The following is a 21446-nucleotide window of genomic DNA, read 5'->3' on the forward strand; positions in this document are numbered from 1 at the left end:
TTATCTATCCCCACCCTAGGCAAATTTGATGATTCTCTGAAGGATAGCCTATAATGCTGGATGCTACGTATACAAAGGGAGGAATGATTTTGTATGGGCAGAGAGGCTATACAGGGAGAAAAGTGTAATGTGAGAGAGGTAAGAGACAAGGTACAGGCTTTGAATGATCTGGAGTCACAGGCATATGCCACCCTAATATGTCCCTGTTTTCAGTATTTGCACCCTATAAGATTACTAAAAGTAGACTTCTCCTGTGAGATAATTCTCACCTTGGCTGAGCTGAGATTTGATCCTATTCCCAATTCTTGTACATTCCATTGTCTAACGTAATCTGTATAGTTCCCTAGTTACGGTTTTATTACTTACTTAGGCATGTTTGCACGCTATTCATAATTATATGTAAATAATAAACATTTGGTGGATATAATGATAATAAATAATAATTTCATAAATTCAATAATAAATAATAAACATTTCAAAGAATAAGCTAGCTGTTATTCTTCATAGACATGGAAAATGAATTTTATCCTGAATGTCCAAAAGGATGTTTTATTATATGAACACTTGAGGCATAGTCAATAGATAATGCTTCTATCTATGCTTCTTTTGGAGACAAGAAAATGAAGGAGTAAGCACCTAGCCACAACCCTCTTCCTGATCCCCACGAAGTAGAAATCATAGTCTCTCGAGAGAAAAAGTGGGCCAAATCCCAGCTCCAGTACAGCTTATAATATGCTACATACTTATGGACCAAATCCCAGGGCAGATCTCATTTTATTAATCTCATCCCCATTTGTGTTAGGTGTGGTGGCTAATCTGCAATTTTTTTTCAGAGTGTTTCTGGTTCTCCAGGCATGTAGTAGTAACACCCCAAATTGGGAGGGAATCATATGATATATTTTGTTGAAGGGACATTGCCTCCATGGCTACATAATTATTGGGAAACTGGTGCTCTATGGTAGGAATAAATAGTCACTGAGAATTGTTGACTGATGTTAATACAGATATTATAGTCATTTTATGGTTATACTGTAGCTTTAGGGATAATGGACAACACATACAATGAGAAAACTGGGACAGCTCTTCTACTTTGGGAGAAAAAGCTTGGGAAAGAACATAAGGAAAGCACTGAGCACTGCAGACCAATGGAGACTCCAGAGAAGTTCAAAATTCACAGTATCTGAAGAAAAAAAATTCACTTTTAGTATACAGGTATCCCTTCCACATTGCAAGGGTTGGAATGAGGTGCCCCAACAATCTGGAAAATCTGGGTAAAAGTTTTGGCCTTCTCTTTGTACCAGAGAAGTCTGAACTTTTTCTTTTCCTTTTATAAAATATTTACATCACCTTATTCTAAATTTTGAGTTAAGTGTGCACACTTCTGAGTCTCTAAACATTTTCTGTGTTGTCTCTGACCTTTGAGTGCTGTTTGAGGCTTCACAAACCTCCCCCAAAATTCACATTTAATTTCTTATGTCTACCCAGGACATATAAAAAACTACAATGGGGAAAGTCACAATATGGCAAGTTTACCTATATAAGTGAGATCTGAAATATGCCTAAGGAACAAAGCACATAAAGCACCTGTAAGAACAATCACACAGATTTCTAGACCCCCAGCTCTCTGATATTATTATAATAAGTCATTAGGCATTTAGTGGATGCTTATTATATTTTCATCTTTCACGAAAATTATATGTCTGATATCTGGCTCTACTTTTTGGTACTCCCATTTCTGGCAACATTTCTCTGTTTTATGCTTTCACCAACTTCTCCTAACCATCCTCTTCAGCAAACCTACACAACTTCCATGATATCAATGAAAAGCACCCAACTTTCTGTTTTTCCATCCAAGTTCAGACACTTAAAGAAGTCTGTGTGTACAGAATAGGAAAAAGGTAAGGGTAGTTAGGTGGCACAATGAAAGCCAGGCCTAGAGTCTGGAAGATTCATTTTGCTGAGTTTGGCTCTGACCTCAGGCATTTATTAGCTGTGTGGCTCTGGACAAATCATTTAATCCTGTTTACCTCAGTTTTCTCATCTGTAAAATAAGCTGGAGAAGGAAATGGCAAATCACTCAAGTATTTTTGCCAAGAAAACCCCAAATGAGGTTACAAAGAATTGGATATGACTGAGAAAGCTGAACCAAGTCACTTTATCCTGTTTACCTCAGTTTCCTCAACTGTAAAATGAGCTGGAGAAGGAAATGGCAAAACCACTACAGTATCTTGGCCAAGAAAAGCCCCAAAAAGGGATCAGGAAGAGCCAGACATGATTGAAAAATAAAAATTTGTACCTTTTTGGGGAAATCTCACTGCTAATCCAAGAAAATGACTAAGAATAGCTCCTAACATTGTATTATTAATAAAATTCAGATTTAACCCCTTCTCCCCTATTAACATAGCTGAAATGAAGTCTTTTTACTTAGAAAGAAGCTCCCTCTGAGGCAAGGGTCTCTACAGACCTTTCTTTAGGAAGACATGCAGGCTCTTTATGAGATGAGTCCAAACTAGGGTCCAGGTGTCTGCCTCACCACCAAGGTTTTATTTGATTAATGTTGAAGGCTACAAGGCAGAAGATGCAAATTATACTATGGCAAAAGGCATTCAAATTTAATTCAATGGATTAGGAATCATGCAGGAAGGAGGTCATTTGTTTTCCCTGCCCTCCCAGCCTCCCTTACCAGCTGTCAGGTAGTCACACCTTTTATGACCATTTTGAGCAATATGAATTATCAGTAAAATCAGAAAGTACACAACACCGGAACAATGGTTAGCAATGACTCATAAGAACAGTTACTAGACTCTGTCTTTGCCTCAAATTTAGTCCAGTCTATAATTTCTGTTGGTTGTGATATTATCAAATTATATAGATCTTTCTTTCTCTTCCAAACCTACTTGGGTATTTTTATATGCCTTCACTTCTGTACTGTTGTATTTCCTGGCACACCTTATTCTTTTGTTGTCTTATTCTAGTTTTCAGAACTAACTTCCTTATAATTGAACCAAAGTCCGTCTCCCTGTAATCTCCACACATTGGTCCTAGTTTTGATTTTTAGGGAGCTGACTTTAAATATCCGGAGAAAAGAATGCTGATCCTGATGATAGAGGACTTGGCTTCTCTATGCTCATTCCTTTTGTGACCCTGAGTAAGTCACTGGGTTCCTCAAACTTGGTTCCTCAAAAATATCACAAGGGTGTTGAATTAGATGTCCTTTAACCAACGGTCTTCAAGACCTTCCCTCAAGCCCATGCATCTATAAAGATTTCTTTACAAATATCCTCACAGATGTTAACTGGGGCGGGGGTGCTTCCCAACATCTATGAATTTATATCCTACATCCTTAGCCAACTACTTGACCAGCCATGTCTCTGGAACACAAAAGAAGGAGAGAACAACTCATTTCATTTCATTCATTTTCTACAGTAGGTACCTCGATTGTTCTTATGGAAAGAAGAAGAGAACTGATACCTTTGAAACTCAAAACATGAAAACATTGTAAAACCACATGAATTCAATGGAATGCAGAAGGACTCTTGTAGTTGTCATTTGAATTCAGATATGTTGATGAACACTGGTCTGAAGAAAATATTAATGAAAGAAAAGATGAATAAAGATGGCTTTATTAAGCACATACTAGATTCCAGGTACTGAGGATAATCAAACAGGACAATCCCTGACCTCAAGAAATTTATATTAAAATGGAAAAGATGGCACTTAAAAGAAAACTAGAAATATGTTCATGGTGGTAGGTCATTGTTTGGAAATGGGCAGGAAATGACAGTGGAGGCCTGGCTGCAGGTAAGATATGGGAAGAACTTCTTCAAATGTGCTGAGGGTCTCAGGGTTCCAGTGGGAGGGGGTGAGGAAGATGGTTGGAGTAAATGCTTGGCAACTTTCATAATGAAATGATGGTTTAATTCTAACTAGGCTCAGTTTTAAATAAAGTATTTCACTACATACATACAAGGCAAATAGTCTGGATGCATTTAGAGCAAATTCTTAATGAAGTCAAGTATGTGAGCTTAATTCCCAAAAGGACAATTAGATTTTTAAAAATCTTCTTCTAAGGACCTAAATTACAGCATAGAACCAAACCACTAACAACATGAAACTTGTAACTAGCCAGGAATTCTAGAAGTAGAGTGGCAAGGACTTGACCTCTGAAGTCAGAGAATGATGCTTATTAAACCTGTGACCTTAGACAATTCAATTAATTTCTTTAGGTCTCAGTTTTCTCCTCTGTAAAATGAGGATGTTGAACCAGATTTCCTCCAAGCACTCTTTATCTCCTGATCTATATATGATTCTAAGATTAATATAAAATGCTTCATTGCAAACCAATTCTCAATACTGGAGTAAGTGATTTCCTCAGGTACTTAGCTTACTGATGGTGGCTCAGTATTATCTTGTTTCTGTTTGTTTTTTTTAAACTCTTAACTTCTTTCTTAGAATCAATTCCATGTATTGGTTCCAAGACAGAAGAGTGGTAAGGGCTAGGCAATGGGAGTTATGTGACTTGTCTAGTATCGCACTGCTAGGAAGTGTCTGAGGTCACATTTGAACCCAGGACCTCCCATATCCACACCTGGTTCTCAATTCTTAGTATTATCTTGACATATCAAAGAAAGAACAATTATACAATGGTTTTATTTCTGGATATAAAACTGTACACAGACCCAGAATACAGAATTATATCCTCCCAAATCCCTTTCAGATAGATTTCCATATTATCCTTATAGAGAGATACAGGTCAGAAGATAGCACAGTTACAATTCAGAACTAGTTGAATTGCTAGAGCCCAAAGAAGTAATCATTAAAGACTTGATGTCAACTGAGGCAAAAGTCTCCAATGTAGGGCTCCAAGAATCTCTGGTTATCTGTGTGCTCTTTCACATTCTTAATCAATGATTTAGATAAAGGCAGGGATGATGTCTGCTAATGTTCCATACAATATAAGCATAAGGGGACTGATATCATGGATACCTGATTCAAAGGCAAAAAGACCTCAATAGGCGAGAACAATGGATCAAATCTAATAAGATTCAAGGGTCAATTTTGTCCAATTATATGGCAATCTAGGTGATATGGATGAATATTTACAAAAATATAAATTGCCTAGATTAACAGAAGAAGAAATACAATTCCTAAACAACCCCATATCAGAAAAAGAAATCCAACAGGCCATCAAAGAACTGCCTAAGAAAAAATCCCCAAGTCCGGATGGATTCACAAGTGAATTCTATCAGTCAAAGAATTCCAATACTATACAAACTATTTGCAATAATAAGCAAAGAGAGAGTTCCACCAAATTCATTTTACGACACAAATATGGTACTGATTCCAAAGCCAGGCAGGTCAAAAATGGAGAAAGAAAACTACAGACCAATCTCCTTAATGAACATAGATGCAAAAATCTTAAATAGGATACTAGCAAAAAGACTCCAGCAAGTCATCACAAGGGTTATTCACTATGATCAGGTGGGATTTATACCAGGAATGCAAGGATGGTTCAATATCAGGAAAAACATCCACATAATTGACCATATCAACAAGCAAACCAACAAAAATCACATGATTATCTCAATAGATGCAGAAAAGGCCTTTGATAAAACACAACACCCATTCCTATTGAAAACACTAGAAAGCATAGGAATAGAAGAGTCTGTCCTAAAAATAATTAAAAGTATTTATCTAAAACCATCAGCCAACATCATCTGCAATGGGGATAAACTAGATGCATTTCCAATAAGATCAGGAGTGAAACAAGGATGCCCATTATCACCTCTATTATTTAACATTGTACTAGAAACACTAGCAGTAGCAATTAGAGAAGAAAAAGAAATTGAAGGTATTAAAATTGGCAATGAGGAGAGGAAACTATTACTCTTTGCAGGTGATATGATGGTCTACTTAAAGAATCCTAGAGAATCAACCAAAAAGCTAGTCAAAATAATCAACAACTTTAGCAAAGTTGCAGGATACAAAATAAACCGACATAAGTTATCAGCATTTCTATATATCTCCAACACATCTCAGCAGCAGGAATTAGAAAGAGAAATTCCCTTCAAAATCATCCTAGGCAATATAAAATACTTAGGAATCTATCTGCTGAGACAAACACAGGAACTGTATGAACACAACCACAGAACACTTTCCATGCAATTAAAACTAGATCTAAACAACTGGAAAAACATTAACTGCTCATGGGTAGGATGAGCTAACATAATACAAATGACCACCCTACCCAAACTTATTTACTTATTTAGTGCCATACCCATCAAACTACCAAAAAACTTTTTTACTGAATTAGAAAAAACCATAACAAAGTTCGTTTGGAAGAACAAAAGATTAAGGATATCCAGGAAAATAATGAAAAAAAATGCAAAGGAAGGAGGTCTTGCAGTACCAGATCTCAAACTATACTATAAAGCAGTGATCATCAAAACAATATGTGGCTAAGAGACAGAAAGGAGCATCAGTGGAATAGACTTGGAGTAAGTAACCTCAGCAAGACAGTCTATGATAAGCCCAAAGATCCCAGCTTTTGGGACCAATATCCACTATTTGATAAAAACTGCTGGGAAAATTGGAAGACAGTGTGGGAGAGATTAGGTTTGGATTAACATCTCACACCCTACACTACTCAGAATAGGTGAATGACTTGAACATAAAGAAGGAAATCATAAGTAAATTATGTGAACACAGAATAGTATACATGTCAGACCTTTGGGAAAGGAAACCAAAACAAGACTTAGAAAAAAAATCACAAAATGTAAAATCAATAATTTTGATTACATCAAATTAAAAAGTTTTTGTACAAACAAAACCAATATAACCAAACTCAAAAGAGAAATAACAAACTGGGAAACAATCTTCATAACAAAAACCTCTGACAAAGGTCTAATTACTCAAATTTACAAAGAGCTAAACCAATTGTACAAAAAATCAAGCCATTCTCCAATTGATAAATGGATAAGGGGCACGAATAGGCAATTTTCAGTCAAAGAAATCAAAACTATTAATAAGCACATGAAAAAGTGCTCTAAATCTCTTATAATCAGAGAGATGCAAATCAAAACAACTCTGAGGTATCACCTCACACCTAGCAGATTGGCTAACATGACAGCAAAGGAAAGTAATGAATGCTGGAGGGGATGTGGCAAAGTTGGGACATTAATGCATTGCTGGTGGAGTTGTGAATTGATCCAACCATTCTGGAGGGCAATTTGGAACTATGCCCAAAGGACACAAAAAGACTGTCTTCCCTTTGACCCAGCCATATGTAAAAAAATAGACTTGAACTCTGGACTTCAATCCCCAGAAGTCCTTGCTCCACTTCCCCAGAATGCTTTGAATTCTCATGTGGGCCGAGATCCAGAAGGTATTTAACCTGATTGCAAGAGCTTTTGGCGCTCTTTTGGACTTCCGTTTTGGGGCAGATGTGGCTCTTTCCATAATGTAGGTGAGGTCTTGTCTAGGCCTCTCTGGCCTAGGCTCCTTATTCTGTATTTTCTTTAATCCTTAATCTTCAATAATCCTCTAAAAATATAATATTCCTTGCAGAGAGAAACTAATTTCAGATGCCTCAGTCTCCCCTAAATTTTAATCTTTACAGTTGACATAACCACTTCGGGAAAACGAAATATCTCAATCTCCTGATTTCTTTTCTGATCTTTAATTCAGCTTTTAATATCTAGTGCCTAGAATTTTTTTTTTTGAGCCACATTTCTCTGGCCGAGGTTTTTTTTACCCTCGCAAAGCTGCGGCTCGTTCCAGCCATTAGCTCCCAGCCCTGCCTGCCTGCCCCTGCCATCCACTTTGGACTGCCCACCCCAGCGGTCTTTCTCTCACTCACCTGGCCCACCTGATTCAACCAAGATCGCAATCACCTGGTGACCTGCATGCCCAACAAACCCAGATCCTGGGCTGGTAACAAAAGGGGGGGAGGTATTGACCATGTGGGCGGCCTGTGCTCCATGTGGACTGGGGCAAAAGGAGGGATCATAGCAGGGGAGAGAGAAAAGGGAGAGGAGAAGAAACAGACTCTTCAAACAGAAACTTAAAAAGCAATGGGCTATTTAAAAGGATACGTTTTGACTGTTCTGGTAATAGCATTGATTTCAACTGTGTGCAACTTTAACTTTGGGGAGGCAAATGGGTGGCTCAGCAAACTGAGAGCCAGGCCCAGAGATGGGAGGTCTTTAATTGAAATCTGGCCTGAGATACTACATGGCCGTGTGGCCCCGAGCAGATCACTCAGACCCCATTGCTTAGCCCTTACCACTCTGCCTTCGGACAATAGGCATCTAAATGGATAATTAAAAAAAACAAACAACAACAACAACAAAAAACACACCTAAAGAACTTAAAAGAGACTAGAGGCTATATTTTAAGGCATTTCAGACTCCAATGGTTTTTTAAAATCTCTGTATTCTATTGCATTTTTCCTGATTTTTTTGTTTAAGGTTTAACTTTGTGATTTTAAGTTCATATATTCTGTTATACTGTTCATTTTGAATGTACTGAGTTTTAAAATTCTGTTGCTTTTCCCCTATAACCATATATTGAAAAAAATGTCATTGTAATAATTAAGCCCATATTAAAAAAAAAAAACATTTTTCTATTTTTCACTTTGCAAATTGTCACATAGAGATAGATGGACTTCTTCAGAACTGGTTTACAATTGTATTAACAACCTTTGGATGATTTTAAGGGTTTTTTAAATATGATTTTTGTAATTTTTTTAACAATGTCTGGTCATTTTTGCCTGCCCCTACCACGAGGTAAAGCCAATTCTAGCTGAAGTAAAATATATTTTATAAACCCCAACCTTCCCACATGTGAATGGAAGTTGGGAAGTTAATCTCAGTGCATTTGTACCCCTAAAAAGCCTCCAAAAAAGGAGCATGCCTTTATTTATACTCTTCAGCTCACTATTTTACTTGCACCAGAATGATATATAGATTTCTTGATTATTTTCTAAACCCAAAATGAGTTTTACTTTGTTTAAAAATATGTTTATTACCAAGTTGAAAGACTTGCTATGATTTTAAAACTTGTGACAAATATCATCAATTCATAGGTTTTTTTAAAATGCCATACAGCAACGTATGTGAAATATGATAGTGTGTTTGTTTGCTATTGTAATTAATTGGGCTATTGAGAATTTTGGGGATATCGATATCTACATATTTGTACTATTGTTCAATTCATTTGCCTCATACTTACAGTGGAGCATGGCTAGACATGAAGAGGAAATGGATCTCATTTTTGGTGAGAAAGCCTTGTAATCTTTATTTTCTTAGCTGACACAATGTGTCAATGATTATAAGCTATATTTTTAAAATTTTTTAAAACTCTTTTATTATTATATTTTTCTTACATGTGCAATATACTATTTGTTTTTTTTCTCTCTTTTTTATATTTCAAGCACATGTCACCAGCATTAAGATTTTCTTTAACTTTTTGATTTTTCAGTACTATAAGTTTAAGATACATTTGCTAATGCATGCCCTAAAAGGCTTGTGACTATAAAAATGATGCCACTAATTATTTAAATAAATTATGGGACTTTGCTTAATGATTCTGTCTGATTCCAGGACAAGATATACACAACAGAGCCATTGCACAGAGCCAAAGAAAAGCCAATCCAGGATGGATTGATATACTTCTAGGCCAATACAAAGGTCTTGAACCTAGTGTGAAGACTCGAGGTTACTGTGTTTAACATTGTTAGACATAGGCTTTCCTTGTGTCCACACTCACTCTGAAAATACTCACAGACGAGTATCCTGGAAACCTTGGCTCATAATCTAGTCCCCTTTTCTGCTTTTCATAGTGTGGTACCTTTCTGTAGTCCTGGCTATTGACTGGGTAAATGCATCATTGCTTAGATCATTTTGATTGGGCCCTGATTCAAGGACCTGTTATAGATTTTTCTTTTACTTGAATTTTTACACATAAGACTTTGATAGTCTATATTTTCATCCAGAAATTTTTCTTTTCTTTTGGATTTTTCTGATGTTTTTGTTAATTTCTCTTACCAATTGGTTCATATACCTCATACCTCAGCCATGCATCTCTAAGTGATCCTGTTTTTTTAATCATCCTCTTAACGGGGGGAATGTAAAAAATATCATTATTTAAATTGAAAAGTTTAAATTCCTTTTGAGAAGAATTTTAGGTAAATTTTAGGTAAAGAAACCTCTCTGAATCCAGAACTGAACTGTTGCAGAAGATACCATGAAGAAGCCTCCAGACCAGCCAGCTGCACAAAAATTGAACTTTGGGTGTAGTTGATTGAACATTTATTTGTAAATATACGTTTATGCCAAAGAGGACTGCCCCCTAACTGGCTTTTTGTCAATGCGTTGTAAACCTTAAAATTTCTTAGACTTATGAATGTTGGAAATTTCCCCATTTCCAACATTAGGTAGGGAGGGTCCTTCTCCTCCCTACCTAAGATTACTTTAGGACAGAAACCTTTTGCTGAACAATGGAAAGGGCTTTGACCTATGCTTAAGCATAGAATAGGAAGTTCTTTGAGTCATGATTGATTTTAGAATTGATACAATAGAGATACTTGGAATGACAGAACCAGGTCTTGGAAAATACAATTTCCACCCTACTCAGTCCTAACAGGATTTAGGAAGGGCTGCAGCATAGATCAAGATTTAATTATTTGAGAATATGACCTTCAACATACATATGCAAAGCCACAGACCTCTGGGTGGTCCTGGGTTAAGCTAGAGCCACCATTGGCACAGGGAAGAGATGGACAGTGATTGGTAAATGTGAGAACTGAGGGGAGGGAACTTAGATGGTTTCCTTAAAGATAGAGGGGTCTGAGGACTGAGGGGTGGTTGGAGAGGTTTTGCTCTTAGAGGTTGTGCTCTGAGAAGCTTGCTCTGAAGGAAGCTGGAGGTGGAGGCCCCTGAGACTGTTTCTCCATTTTGGTCATGTGAGTTATAGGGACTGATCTCTTTCCTTTGCCTCAGCTATCTAAGTGCTTGGGCCTTTTGACCCAGCCTAAACAGAGGGGGTATTTAAGCCCTATTCCCTTCTCTCTCTCTCTCTCTCTCTCTCTCTCTCTCTCTCTCTCTCTAATACTTTTCTTCCTCCTGTTTGTAATTAAACTCCATAAAAGGTTGACTGCTGACTTGAGTTTTCATTAAGGAATTACATAGCTGAATTCCTTGGCGACCTTAAATTAATATATATCAGTCTTTTAAAGTGATTTCCTTGTCACAGCGTTCAGCAATTATTGGTTTTATTCCTTTTTTTCCCTCTTATCCTCAAATTATTGTAATCTTTAAATTGATTATGTTTTCATGATCCTTTGGGAAAAAATTATTTTTTCAAATGATCAAATGGGGTAAATGTAAAAAAAATAGACTCAAACTCTGGACTTCAGTCCCCAGAAGTCCTTGCTCCACTTCCCCAGAATGCTTTGAATTCTCATGTAGGCCAAGATCCAGAAGGTATTTAACCTGATTGCAAGAGCTTTTGGCGCTCTTTTGGACTTCCGTTTTGGGGCAGATGTGGCTCTTTCCATAATGTAGGTGAGGTCTTGTCTAGGCCTCTCTGGCCTAGGCTCGTTTTCCTTATCCTGTATTTTCTTTAATCCTTAATCTTCAATAATCCTCTAAAAATATAATATTCCTTGCAGAGAGAAACTAATTTCAGATGCCTCAGTCTCCCCTAAATTTTAATATTTACACATAGCACTGCTGGGTTTGTACCCCAAAGAGATAATAAGGAAAAAAGACTTTTACAAGAATATTTATAGTTGTGCTCTTTGTGGTGGCAAAAAAATTGGAAAATGAGGGGATGCCCTTCAATCGGGGAATGGCTGAACAAATTGAGGTATATGTTGGTGATGGAATACTATTATGCTCAAAGGAATAATAAACTGGAGGAATTCCATGGGGACTGGAACAACCTCCAGGAAGTGATGCAGAGTGAGAGGAGCAGAACCAGGATAACATTTTACACAGAGACTGATACACTGTGGTACAATTGAATGTAATGGACTTCTCCATTAGTGGCAATGCAGTGATCCTGAACAACCCGGAGGGATCTATAAGAAAGAACACAATCCACATTGAGAGGAAAAACTGTGGGAGTAAAAACACCGAAATAAAACAACTGCTTGAATACATGGGTTGAGGGGGATATGATTGGGGATGTAGACCCTAAATGAACATCCTAGTGCAAATATCAACAACATGGAAATAGATTCTGATCAAGGTCACATGTAATACCCAGTGAAATTGTGTGGCAGCTATAGGAAGGGCGGGGGGAGGGAGGGAAATAATGTGATTATTGTAACCAAGGAATAATGTGTGAAATTGACCCAATAAAAAAATTAAAAAAAAAGATTTAAGTGTCAAATATAATAAGATCCAAAGAATGGGGATAAGTGTAAGGTTGTATACTTGTTAAATTTTATATACATGTTAAAATTTTAACTTTATAATCATCAAGTCACCTCAAAATTGATATCTAAAATATTGTGGGGGATTGAATCTATTTTAAGTCTATTATGTGTCATCAGTGGAACATGACACCTAACATGCTAACTTTTAGGCAGCATAAAGAAAAAGTTAACAAAATGAGGGAAATAATGGCCCCATAATACAGTTCATTATACAGTGCATATTACAGTTGGAGGACTAATATTCAGTTATAGCTACAGCATTTTAAGAAGGAAATTGATTAACTGAATAATGTGCCAAAGAAGAGCAACCAGAATGGTTCATTCTATCTAACAAAGGGCTTGGGAATGTTTAGCCTAGACAAGATTTGGGGAAACATGATAGCTCTCTTCACTAATAATGGGAGCTACTATGGGGAAATATTTAAGTTTAGCACCAGAAATCAGAACTAAAAGTAATGGACAAAAGTCAGAAGAAGGGAAAAACATTCTAACAACACCTAGAACTATATATACATAGGTTTCCTTAGGCTCTTCCTAAACCTCACATAATTCTTTTTTTTTTTAAATAACCCTTATTTTCTGTCTTAATAGCAATTCTAAAACAGAAGAGTGGTAAGGGCTAGGCAATGGGGGTTAAGTGACTTGCCCTGGGTCACACAGCTAGGAGGTGTCTGAGGCCACATTTGAACCCAGGTCTTCCTGGCTCCAGACCTGAAGCTTTATCCACTGAGCTATCTTGCTGCCCCTCAGGCATTTTTTTAGTAGAGAAATTATCCAACCTGGTTAAAAATATAGGGGTAATATGTTAGCATCATGTTCTCTCCATGAATTCTGGTTTGTAATTATTGTAAAAAAAAACAATAAGAAAGTATTTTTTCTTTGGGCTCTGCACCTGAGGGAAGAGACCTAAATAGCCATTCTATGGTGTGTGACAATTCAGCTCTGCCAAGAGAGAAGAGATGGAGAGATTTGCTGCCACAGGCTGAGGGTAGGTGAGCTCAGAGGCATCTAGCATGTTCTCAAGGCAAATCCCAAGTGTAGTTGGAAAAAGAGACAACCATGCTATCAGGATCAGAATAAGCTAACATCAATGGACTCAGGCCATGTGAGGGCTATTCCAAAGTGTGGTAGAAGAGACAAGGGGCAAAATAAGGTAACAGTAAATCAATGAACATTTATTAAATAACTATAGATATGCCAAGCATTGTGCTAACTGCTAGAGATACAAAGAAAGGCTAACAGCAATGCTTTCCCTCTAAGATGAATGAAAAATTGTCTTCTAATGAAGAAGACAATATGGAAACAACTATGGATGAAATAAATTGGAAGTAGGGGCAGCTAAGGTGGCTAGAGTGCTGGGCCTGGAGTCAGGAAGACTGATCATTGTCCAGAGTTCAAATCTGGTCTCAGACACTTATTAGCTATGTCACCTGGGCAAGTCATTTAACCTTGGTGGCCTCAGTTTCCTCATCTGAAAAATGAGATGGGAAAAGGAAATGGCAAACCACTCCTGTATCTTTGCCAAGAAAATTCCAAATGAGGTCATGAAGAATTGAAAATAGCTGAACAATAACAGTAAATTGGAAATAATCAACAAAGGGAAGATACTAGAGTGAACTGGAATTCACTCTAGAGAGAATGGCTTCCTGCAGAAGGTGGGATTTTAGTGGAACAGAATGATTCATTTCAAATTGTTCAACAGAACAGAGGTGAGGGAGAGAGTGATTTCCAAAGGGATAGGGCATACTAATCTCTAGGTGAATATACAGAATCACATAAAGAAGAATCTTCTTTCTATCGAAGTTTGAAGTGTGGGGCAACAGAGGTTTTCTCAGGTCATGATCCATAGATTGAATGGGAGGTATGACTGAACCAAGTGCTCTCTGTGGAAAGTACTGGTCCAAGATCTGGACTCCTGAGTCATATAAAAGGAGAGAGAAGTAGATTCTAGAAGGATAAAAGCACAGCTTAGCCAAATCTACAGTAATGTTAGAAGACAGGGCTAAAATGTTGCTTATTTATCAAGTACATCTAATCTGGCTGCTTTAACTTTATGGTAAAGTTATTGAGCCTAGAAGTCTAATAACCTGGACAGGGTAATGTTGTTGTTCAGTCACTTTTCAGATGTGCCTTACACTTCATGACCCTTTGGGGGGAGTTTTCTTAACAAAGATACTGGAGTGGTTTGCCATTTTCTTCTCCAGCTCATTTTTCAGATGAAGACACTGAGGTAAACAGGATTAAGTGACTTGCCCAGGGTCACACAGTGAGTACATGTCTGAGGCCAGATTTGAACTCAGGAGAATGATTTTTCCTGACTTTAGGCCCAGGACTCTATCCAATCTGCCACCATGTGGGCAGTACCAAAGTGAAGGATCAAACATAGGTCCTCAAACTCCAAAGCCAGTATTTTTTCTCTTCTTGTCCCAGGTTAGACAGGCAGGAACTAAAAAGGATTGGCTGATCCCATAGCTAATGATGAAGATCAAGACAAATGATAAGAATCCAAGTAACCTATGGCACTTTTAGCCTTTTTCCCCCTTGATACTATAACTCTATTTCCCCCATAATCCTTTTAAATTATTTCTCCTGGCTAGGAAATTAGGGCAAGGAAACACTATAAGTTAGTTAACCCTGTTTGCTTCAGTTTCCTCATCTGTAAATGAGCTGGAAAAGGAAATGGCAAATTGCTCCATCAACTTTGCCAAAAAAAACCCCAAATGTGATCAGAAAGAGTCAGATAACTGAACAACAAACAAGAATTAGAGGTAATGATAGTAACCAAAAAACCCAGTCCTGACAACTATGAGCAGAGATTTGGGCGCTTGTGGCAACAAACAAATAAATGAGATTTGGGGACCCAGGATGCCTGCTGCTACTGTAAAGCTCCAAGACCAGTGGGTAAATTTAACATCCACTGGGAGTGAAACAAAAAAAAAACAGCTAAAATGTAGACTTTTTTTTTGTGAAGCCACAGAGTGTCCCAAATGACATGGCACCATCTTAAAGTGGCAATTATGATTAGAGGGATCTATATCTATATCTATATCTATATCTATATCTATATCTATATCTATATCTATATCTATATCTATATCTATATCTATATCTATCTATAAACCCTTACCTTCCATCTTAGAATCAATACAGCTAGGAAGTGTCTGAAATAAAATTTGAACCCAGGACCTCACTTTCAATACAATCCACTGAGCCACCCAGCTGCCCCCTAGAGGGCAACATTTTTACAATGTCTTTCTCTCTTGGAAAGTTATATTCATAACATGGCATCAGTATAGAGGTCTTTTGGTTTGCCCAGGATTATATGAGTAGTAACTACAAAGGCAAAGAAGGAACCTAGATCCTCACAGTCTAAATCAAGTGTTTTTTCTCCTCTGCTGTACTGCCCAGATTAGGTAGATCTGAGTTCAAACATCATCCCTCATAGATACTGGTTGTGTGGCTCTTGACAAGTCAACTTCTCCATGTTCCCTGGCAACTCTCTCAAGAAATTATAATTTAGGTAAGCTGCATAGGCAAAATGATTCTTAGTGGATAGAGAGCTTCTTGCCAAGAATTAGGAAGACCTGAGTTTAAATTCAGCCTCAGACTCTTACTAGCTATATGACCCTGGACAAGTCACTTAACCCTTTTGGGCCTCATACCAAGTGCATGAGAAACAAATAGCAAACTCTCAGTCCACTGAGCTACCTAGCTGCCCTCCCCTCCACTGGATATTTCAACTGGCTGTTGTGTAGGTATCCCAGCATAATTATTACAAGAACCGATCTCTCCCAAGACCTGACGAGAAAACTTCAAATGGGTTCATAAGGAGGAGGACACTACTAAAATGATCTGATAACAAAATCCTGATGAAATTGCAGGCTCAGATGAAATAGATATAGAAAAATCCAGTGCCTTACACCTTGGTTTTCTAAAACAACAGAAATAATGACCTCCCCCCCTCCCCCCACTACCCAAGCCTGGTTTTTCTGGAAGTATAACATTACACATATTTGGGGTGTTTCTGTTGGAGCATATTCACTGACACAGGAAAAGCAGTCTGTCTGTGGTTCATTTCACTGACTAAACAGTCAAGGTTATAAAGCCTGCATTATTATAGAGAAGAAAAAAATAACCCTGTTGCTGAGTCGAGAAAGAAAATTCAAACACCAGGATAAGCATTCCTTAACCGTGTTTTCTCATTGTTTGCTCCATAGTGGGGGGGGGGGGGGTGTTCCCGGAGAAGGTCAGGGAGAGGAGAAGGAAAACCTCCAAAGTGTGTACAAATTGTGCATTTACTAGGAGGTATGGATTGGGGGGTGGGGTACATGGAGAGAATGAGGAAGGTTTTTCTCCCTTAAATGTTCATCACTTTAGAGCAAGAATACCAACTCTGTCCTGTTTATTCATAAGCAGCTCTGTGTGTGTGTGTGTGTGTGTGTGTGTGTGTGTGTGTGTGTTTGAAATAACATTCTTGAGAAGTGGTTGCTAGGAAACTCCCTAGTACACAACAGATGGCAGCAAGGGCTGTTCTCAGCATGGAGCTCTGAAGCCCTCCACTCAAGCATACCATTAACATTCCTCAAATACCTCCGGATTCAAAGCAAGCCCAGCTTGGCTGCAGACAAGCTTCATACTGGCAGCTCCTTCTCTGGCCTTTTTCCATTTCCATGCTCAACCCAGTCCACATTGAAATTTGTTCTAAGTTACTGACTTGGCCACTCTTGGGGAAGGCTTTCTGAAGAATCTGCTTCCTTTTTCAACTTTGTCCTCCAGACTGACCAGTTTTACCAACGAAATCCTATCCCCTTGTGTCCTTAAGAGACAAAAAAGTCTAGTGCCTATTTGGTTTAATTGTTTTCCAGAATGGTGAAGGAAAGAAGAAATTGCTCAATTTTCTTTCAAGAAAATAGGGACTATTTGGTAACTTTTTTAGAAGTTCCATTGTACAGTTGGATGACTATGCATCCCAGATTTCATTAAGAAAAAGGAATAACTCCTTTGTTTACTCACGAGTTTTGGTATGGGGCTCAGACAATACTGGTCACTCTAATATCTAGTGAAAGAGTATGTTGAAAGCACCTGGGCTCTCATGGATTTCCTCCATGCTAATTTGGCAAGTTGTTTTGGATCCTAAGCTGATCATAGAGCTGGAAGGTAGCATAGAAGCCATCTAGTCCATGTGTTCATTTTACAGATGATAAAACTGAGCACCAGTTTAGGATCATCCACATAGTGCTAGAAGTGATTCTTTTTCTTTTTAACTCCTACCTTCTGTCTTAGAATCAATGCTGTATTCCAAGCCAGAAGAATGATAAGGGCTAGGCAATGGCAGTTAAGTGACTTGCCCAGGGGTTACATAGTTAAGAAGTGTCTGAGTTTAAATCTGAACCCAGGTCCTCCTATCTATGGGCCTGGCTTTCAATCCACTGGGCCATAATGCTGCTCCTAAAGGTGGTTCTTGAATGCAAGTCTTCTGATTCCAGAGTCAGAGTTCTTTCCATTCTAGCAGGTTGTCCTTTGATTAAAAAGTTGTGTCTTCTACTTTTTTCAGACGGGGATAATGACTGTTCTCAATCACATAAAGAAGAGAAGAGAGGTTTTAAATGACATTCTTCTCTCCAAGTTTTCTATTCTCCTTCCATTCTGCCTCAGTTGATGATCACAGTAGCTCTCATGTTTTCAATGGTCATCTCCTTACAGATGATTTTCCCAACTATATAACCACTTATCTCTTTCCTGAGTTCCAGTCTCACATCACCTACTGTAAGGGCAGTTTGCAAAAGGAAAAAGATGGAACTTTGAAATAAGAGGTAATTGATAGCAAAGACTGTTGGTAGCAGAGGATGCTGGGAGAGAAGAACAGACTTAAAGGAGCTCCATGAAGAACTCTGGAGGCTTTTGAATGGAGGTCTCAGAGAGGCAGGAAGGATATTCCTTGCTGGAGATCTCGCCAAAGATTCATCTGTAACTAGCCCTGAGGCTACTCCTGCAAAGTATTCAGCAACATTATTCCTCTGAGAACATCTAACCAGAATGTCAAGACTCTTCAGACTGGAGAGGCTCATGGACTTTCTGCCTGAGAGCCTGGCTCTCTCCTTTTTGCCTTTGCACCTTGCTCTGATTATTCCTTGACCCCAATAGTATTAAAATAGAAATGAAAGAAATCGTGGGAAGGGAAGGAGAAACTCTGGTTTGCTTGACAGCTGGGACATAGATCAGGGACCCCAATTTCTTCATTCCACCTCCCCATCTTTCCTTATAGACATTGCCCATCAAACCTTGTTACACTCAGATATTTTCATGTGGCTTATGTTAGGAGCTAAAGGAAGGTAACTTGGGGCTACAGATCAGCCATAGCGGAGTGCTGCTATCCAAGACCCCTCCCCTGCTGAATCCAAAGACTCAGGGAGACTTGCCTTCTGGCCCATCTCATGTGAAGGAATTTGAGGTTACCCCTTACATCACCTGATAGGGGAGACCTTCCTTCATCTTCCCATCACCCTCACATAACAGAGGAACCACAATTTCCTAAGTAGCATCCCTTGACAGCACTACACAGAAGGAATGAGTGAGAGAGAGTCAGAGTCATCCTATCAAGGCTTATACCATTCAACCCCCTTCTTAAAGTAACACCATTTACAGTTCACAAATAATCCTTACATTACTAACTACCTATTAGATATTTTCTTTTTCTTTTTTAAACCCTATTCTTCCATCTTAGAATCCATAGGGTCATGAAGAGTTGGGCATAACTCTATATACATATATTACATTATATATACATTTTTTATTTGTATCTGTGCATGTATGTGCATAATTTTACATGTCATCTCCCTGAATATAATGGTAGCTCCATGAGGTCAGGGACCATCTTTTTGTCTTTCTCTGTATTTCTAGTGCTTAACACAACACCTGTCACATGATATGCACCTAACAGTTGCTTTGAGAATGAAACTCAAAGTACAAACTACAGAAGTCAGTAAATGTAGGTCTTCTCACCTAAATAAAAAATAAAAAGTCCACTAAAGAACCTGACAATTTCAGGCCAGGTTGTTCCTATTTGTGCAATGAGGGTTCTTAGAATGTTTTGGTGACTGAGGGCTTTGGTGGAATGCTTATAACATTTCAAAGTTGAAAAAAATGTGCCAAGCAAGGGACTCCAAACAGTCAGCTGCTCAAGGTGTGGTTATTGACATTTTATGCCCAAGGCTCACTCTAAAACACTAATAACACTCTGGTGCAATTGGCAAAGCATTTTTCACATATGGTATTTAATTTGGTTATCATAAGACCTCCCCAGGTACAACTTTTCCCATTATAGAATAACAATAAGAATAAGCAAAAGCAAAACACCACAGGTTATGTTACTTGCCCAAGGTCACATATCTATAAGTGGTAGTCCTAAATCTCATAGTTCCAATTCCATTGTGTTTCCATAATGATTTTAAACCAAGTCTTTCACTAGAGAAAAATCACAGATTAGTGCTAAGAGAACATTAGAGCAACCTCATAATGAAAGTTTCAGCCACAATTTTGATTTTTTTTTTAATTCTAAGAATGTCACAAATCAAATGATGGCCATTTTTCTCACAGTTGCCACACATCCCACTCAATTTTATCTTTATTGTCAAATAATCTCTCCAACTCAGAAGTATAACTCAGGCTGCCTAGTTTCTTGTTATTGTCCTCCAATTTTATGAATCCAGCTACATAGCTCTTCCTATATCAAATCACCAAGACATCATGAAATTTCTTCTAACAATATTTGTAGGGCTTTAGGAAATTGATGTAGAATAAAATCAAAGCAGTAAGTCTGGGGTTTTTGTTTTTGTTTTTGTTTTCCTGACCAATTACCTCATTGTCAGTGAATCATAGTGAAGAGATTACTGCTGAACTATATGCCTTCACCCAAATATCAAATATGGCTTGAATGTATACCAGGGCTTTATTTTCCTTTCCCTTAAGATGTTGTTTTAGTAATTGTTCTTGAGTAATTCAGTGTCTAACTCTTTGTGACCCCATTTTTTGGAAGTAAGATACTAGAATGGTTTTCCATTTAAACGGGGACAAACAGGATAAAGTGACTTGCCCAAGGTCACAGACCTAGCAAGTGTCCAAGACCTGATTTGAACTCATGAAGATGAATATTCCTGATTCCAAGCCAATGGTCTAGCCACTGTCACCTAGCTGCTCTAAGATCGTGTCCTTTTAGCAAAGAGGCAGCCAGAAGGAAGATAGGAAATGGGCTGATCTGCCTCCAAACTACTGGACATTTTCTATAGCTGAAAAGACCAAATGACAAAGTCAAAAGGTGGAAGTCTTAGGGCAGGCAACGAGGTATCAGACCTCTTAAAGATGTCTATTTGCATAGCTGAACCTTTTAAGCAAAGTCTAAAGTGGCTATACATGTAAATAAACCTACAAGCAGAAACTTCAGCTAACACCTCCTTAAAAACTTGTATCAGGCTTTCCTTTGCCTTTTTTTATTTTTCACATTTTAAAAACATGATTCTGAGAAGGGTCTACTGATTTCACTAGATGATCAAAGTCTAGGACACAGAAAAGAGATGTAAAAAATGACAGATGCCTACCATAGGGTTATTTTTCCTTTAGCTCTTCAGTTATCAAAAAGGTTCATTGAGCATACCATATTCAGGGTACACTGGTTCTTAATGATTATGTGGAAGGGCCTCCTGAGCTCACAGCACCCAAACTTGAAGTTCAAGTCAATTCAACAAATATTTATCATCTGTTACATGCAGAGCAATCTTTACTTTTTTTATGCAGATAGCAGAAGGTTCCCTATTATCTTTCTCAACTTTTGAAAGAAAGCAGAGTTTAACTAGATTCATAGTATTGCTTCTAGATAGTGGGGTAGGACTGGTGTTAGCTTTAGCCCAGCAAGATTGGTTATAATTGGACCCCATCTAGTGTGTATTTTGTAAATAAGAGTCTTTCCAATTTAATTCATCGCTAACATTGGATAATCGTTCAAATGAAT

General features: G+C 38.0%; 1 protein-coding gene across 3 annotated transcripts in view; it reads right to left on the reverse strand.

Moving 5' to 3' along the window:
* Nucleotides 1–21446, reverse strand: part of SHROOM3 (shroom family member 3) — a 262210-nt gene that overhangs the window by 232664 nt on the left and 8100 nt on the right. The gene's annotated exons all lie outside the window — the stretch shown is intronic.

The sequence above is a fragment of the Monodelphis domestica genome, chromosome 6 (assembly GCF_027887165.1).
Source record: "Monodelphis domestica isolate mMonDom1 chromosome 6, mMonDom1.pri, whole genome shotgun sequence".
Classification (NCBI taxonomy): domain Eukaryota; kingdom Metazoa; phylum Chordata; class Mammalia; order Didelphimorphia; family Didelphidae; genus Monodelphis; species Monodelphis domestica.